At 34.4% G+C, this 5,569-nt stretch overlaps 1 non-coding gene across 1 annotated transcript; it reads right to left on the reverse strand.

Annotated features, from left to right (window-relative positions):
* Window positions 1–4,506: 4,506 nt before the first annotated feature.
* On the reverse strand, window positions 4,507–4,613 carry LOC127667190 (U6 spliceosomal RNA). The gene has a single exon (XR_007973830.1). It is a non-coding gene; the product is annotated as a U6 spliceosomal RNA (small nuclear RNA).
* Window positions 4,614–5,569: the final 956 nt, after the last annotated feature.

Consider the following 5,569-nt stretch of genomic DNA (forward strand, 5'->3'; position numbering starts at 1 on the left):
TTACATGTTCTCAAGACCATAAGGAAAAGTTAATTCTTCAATGCTTCTATGATCAGACTAGCTAAGTAAGTGAATTTTAAAGTAAAACACAATCGAATTTTTGATTTACATCAAATTAGACTTTTGCAGAATTCATAATTATAGCCCATGTAATTGTCCATACACACTGGTTATATTCCATGTGCCAAAAAACATGCTGCACTTAGAAGAAACTATGGGGAGGCCAATGTTAAAATAGATCAGAGTCTCTTGCTTAGAGTAAACTTTTATTTCCATGTATAAAATGAATATGTATTCAGAAAAACACATGTAAGTAGTCTTGTAATTTGTTCTTGATTTGTCAATAAAGACCAGTGGGGTGAGAGCAATTGCTGGGCAGAAGGTACAGGCAGAACTTCCTGGTCCCAGGGAAAAAAAGAAGACACGGGAAAGTAGAGGGGCTTTTTCTCTCTCTTGCTTTTCAGGAAGAAGAATGAAGGGATCTTGTAAGGCCTTAGGAGGAGCTAAAGCCTGTGACCTACAGGTGGGTGGCCAAGGATGTTTGGCAGGGGCTAAGTGAGACTAGTAACTAAGTTTAAGGCAGGCAGAGAGATGGAGACAACAAATTGGTACGGTCATGCTCATCCAGGTGGGAGATATTTATACCCAGCAACCATGCCAAGAAGGTAAGTTATAAGCAAATTATAACTGTATGTGTGATTGTTTTATCCTCAGATTCAAGAGACTTAGGAGTGGACTGGTAGCACAACCACCTGCCAGAGCAAAGAGGCGTAAACAAAAGGAAAGCCCTAGGGGCTAGAAGCATGGCCAACCAGGGCAAAGGTGTTAGCATTTTACAATAACATGCAACACTTATATAATGATCACATCAATGATCATTGATCACAAAAGATGGTATAACTAAAATCCTGTAAAAATAACCACAATCCATAAGCAGAATTAGCTTTGAATAGGTATTTAAAATGACAGAATTTTTTAATATGGAGGTTATCATCCCTGCAGTACAACAGGGTTGTAATTGCATAGTGTACCAAAAATGTCAATTGTTAACTATACTCTATTTACACAAGCAAGACTCCAAGTGTTTCTGCAATAAACACCAACCAAAGATCCAACACCTCCCTTAGTTGTTCCAGTCTCTGATTCTGATTCTGTGTTCTGCCTGAACATTTAGCACCATAGCTGAGTTAAATCCTCTGTGACTTCCTTAATGGGTTATATTTGTTAGTCAAATCTCTGAATGGTATTAACAAAAAATCCAATTCAATGTTGGTTAGTATAGCTGAATTTGATAGTTTATGTAGTGAATAGGGCAAGTGTCATCACAATTCATTCAATTGAATAAAGTCTCTTCTTCATAATTGCCTCTGCATTACTATGCTTTTTTGTGGGCTTAAGACAGAAAACTGAGCCCCTTTTGCCATGTTGATTTAACACATCTATGCTTAACATTAAAAATCAGATGTGACCACCACACTGAAGACATAGACTGGATTTACAAAAAGGATTGGTGCCTTCAGGAAAGTTAGTTATCATATACCAAAAGAAGAGACATTGACTTTCAATCCATGAGTGCATTGAAATTACAGTTGTTAAACATGGTTTAACTCAATAGTTTCAGATTGAGTGGGTTTAAAAGAGAGTCCAATAATTTGCATTTTAAATAAGTTCTAAGTGATTATATGTGTGTGTTTGTGTGTGTGTGTGTGTGTGTGTGTGTATGATGTAAAGACTGTACCTAGAAAACTACTAGAAAAGATAATAAAAAGATAATTGTGTAGTATTTCATTTGGCCAAATGTGTTTTGAAAATAATCTTGTAGTCTTTGATCTCTGCTCTGCACTTAAGAACTTTTATCTTTGTTTTTAATTCCAGAAACTTGTTTTTGACTGTAAACACAGATCATTTTGCCAATGTCCCAACCAAATTGATCTGAGAGTTTGGAGGCAAGCAAGGTGTCACATACCTGTAATCCACATTCTGGGTATGAGGCAGGACTACCAACTGAAGACCAACCGGGGACACTGAGGGAGAGCTGGTCTCAAAAGTAGACAAAAGCAAATGAACCAAGAAACTTTATGAGCCACACCACAGAATTAAATTTTTTTGAATATGCAAATTAGCTGAATGTACTAAGTCCATGAGACACGATACTCATTTACAAATATTGCACAACTTTTTTTCCCAAGCTGTGACATCTTTTACCTTGTGTATCAGAAGCACAGATGTTAGTTTAAAATAAAGTTCTCTGGGGATAGTTCAGACGTTATTACAAAGAATGTTTATGGCTGTGAGTGAGAAACTGATATTTTATCAAAAGATTATAATTTAATTAGCTTATGAAAATTGTATTGAAAGCTTATTATTAATTTACCCACTGAAATTTGAAAAGATAGAAAACATTTCTACTTTCAACATATTGTTTTTAATTTTATTGAAAATAAACAGTTTCATACATTATGCTCTATTTCAGGTTTCATCCTCTCCTGATTCTTCTAGGTTTGTCCCCATTTCCCCTCCCATGTGTGTCTCATTTCTGTCTCCCATTGCAAAATAATAAAAAGGGATAATAAAATATAAAATATAATAAGATAAAACAAAAACCAATAGGATTGGTGAAAATAAGCAAGCAAACAAAAAACAGAAGAAAAAGGGCCAAAGAAAAAGCACAAGAAACAAACCTATTATAATCCCATAAAAAACAATCCAGAAACCATAATTTCTATGAAAAAGACATGAAAGGAAAAATTAATGAATGAATAAATAAATAAGACACATTATGAGACAAAGAACCTCAAAAGATGCTATTGAGTTTATTTTCTGTTTGCCATCAGCTGATGGGCATGGGAGTATAATTCTCTATTAAGACTCCATTGTGGAAATCTATCCGTTTTCATTTGCAAATGGTTAATCGTTAGAAATATCTTCTAACTTAGGGATGGGGTTCTGTGTGCTTTTCTACTTTTAGCTCTAAGATGCCATCTGGTGCAGACTCCTGCAGGCCTGGTTTAGCTGCCTTGGTCTGTGTGAGTTCACATTTATATTGGTCCTGATGTGTTTAGAATGCATTATTTCCTTGGGATCCTCTATCCCAACTAACTCTTATAAACTTTTTGCCTCTTTTCTGCAGGTTCCTTGGGTCCTGAAGAAAGAGGCTTGATTGAGACAGTCCATTTAGGTCCAAGTATTACAAGGTGTCTCATGTTTGCTCAAAGTCTGTCTGTAGGTGATTATATTTGTTGCCTTCTGTTACAGATAGAAGCTTTTCTGGTGATGGCTGTACTGATCTATGAGTTCAGCGAATGCCATTAGGAATCGTTTTGTTGCTGTATTCCTTTAATAGAAGAGTAGTACTTTGTTTTTCCCTAAGTTCCCAGGCTGTCTAATCTGAGGTTCTTTGTCATCCAAGCAACATCAAGTATAGGTTGTATCTCATGGATTAGCCCCTAAATCATATCTGACATTCGTTGGTCATTCTCACAAGCTTTGTACATCCATTTCATTAGCATATCATGCATATGACACACCACTGTAGTTCAAAGAGTTTGCTTTTTGGTTGATGTTTGCCTTTCTCCTTTGGTAACATATAGAGTATATTCCAGTACCAAGAAAAACTATCCCATAATGTCGAAGTTTGGCAATTTCAGTAATGACTTTCTTACATGTATATGTTTAAGGAAGCTTATACTGAATTAGGCTTCTAAACAATTTTACATACCCCCCCAATATTCCCCCACATCTTCATCCTCTTGTTTCTCATTTGATCCTCCTTTTCGAATCCCCCTTTCCATTCATAACTATCTGTCACATTTGTCCTTCTTAGGGAGATAGCTCTACCATCTCCACCTAGTCCCTTACTCCAATCTCCTTGTTCTATGACAGCTTGCTTATCATTGATTTAAAATCTAACATGAATATATAAATGAATGCAAACCAGATTTACATTTCTGAGTCTATATTAACTTATTTGGGAAGATATTTTTTTCATTCCATCCATTTACCTGTGAATTTCATGATTTCATTATTTTAACAACTATATAATATTCCACTGTGTAAATGTCCCATATTTTCTTTAACAATTCACCTATCAATGACCATCTGTGTTAATTTCCAAATGCTGGCTATTATGAATAAAGCAGCAATGAACATGGTGAAACACCTATCTCTATAGTATGATAAAGTGTAAAAAGTTATTTCTCGGTCTTGAATTCAATTCTATTGGCTAAGATGTCTGTTTTTATGACAATAATGTTCAGTGGGTTTTTGTTTGTTTGTTTGTTTGATTGATTGATTTAATTTCTATAGCTCTGTAGTACAATTTAAAATCACAGATTTTAATCTGTGATACCTACAGTACTTTTTTTGTGTTAGCTATCCTGCTTTTGGGCTTTTTATTTGTTTGCTTGTCTGTTTTTATGTATGTGTGTATGTTTTTTTTATATAACATCATAACATCATTATTTATTACTATATTACTGTGTACTATTTTCTTTTTTTTTTTGTTACAAAAATATGGAACGCTTCACGAATTTGCATGTCATCCTTGCGCAGGGGCCATGCTAATCTTCTCTGTATCATTCCAATTTTAGTATATGTGCTGCTGAAGCGAGCACGTATGTGTGTGTATGTTTGTGTGTCCATATAAACCTGAAATTTTTCCTTTCAAGTTCTATAAAGCTATGAAATAATTTTAGTTAAATTTATTAAACCTGTGAAGTAGTTTTGATAGAAGGGCATTTTCATTATGATAATCCTACTGATTCATGACCACAGGTGATCAATCCATCTTCTGTTATCTTATTCAAATCCAGTTTTCGGTGTCTCAAAGTTTTTGTAAATTGTATCAACATCATTAAATTTCTAAACAATGTTTGCAGAATATAATTCACAAGAAAAATAGATAAAATTGTAGAAAAAAAGAGGAAAACAGTAAAAGTACTAATGTTTGGCTTTTATGTAAGCAAATGGTTATGTAGTTTTAGTACTGGAACCTAAATATATAATTGAAAATAAATTTGTAATGCATAGACATTTCTACTTAAAAAGTTATCCTTTTTTGGATAGTTAAGGAGAACTTGTCAAAGTTACATAAATTTAAAATGTTGAATAGGAATGTTCATAAAAATCTTTTTTTATGGTTTTTTTTTAATTTTCTATATTCCAAATGATTTCCCCTTTCCCAGTTCCCCCTTCCTATAAGTCCCATAAGCCCTCTTCCCTCCACTCATTCCCCAATCAACCCATGAGACTTCTCTGTCTTGTAATCCCCTATATTTACTGCATCAAGCCTTTCCAGGATCAGGGCACTCTCCTTCCTTCTTAGAAATCATTTGATATGTGAGTTGTGTCTTGGGTATTCAGAGCTTCTGGGCTGATATCCACTTATCAGTGACTGCATTCCATGTGTATTCTTTGGTGAATGGTTTATCTCATTTAGGATGGTATTTTCTAGTTCCAACCGTTTGCCTAAGAATTTCATGAATTCATTATTTTTATTGCTGAGTAGTATTCCATTTTGTAAATATACCACATTTTTCTGTATCATTCCTCCATTGAGGGACATCTGGGT

Source organism: Apodemus sylvaticus, chromosome 16, assembly GCF_947179515.1.
Source record: "Apodemus sylvaticus chromosome 16, mApoSyl1.1, whole genome shotgun sequence".
NCBI classification, from domain to species: domain Eukaryota; kingdom Metazoa; phylum Chordata; class Mammalia; order Rodentia; family Muridae; genus Apodemus; species Apodemus sylvaticus.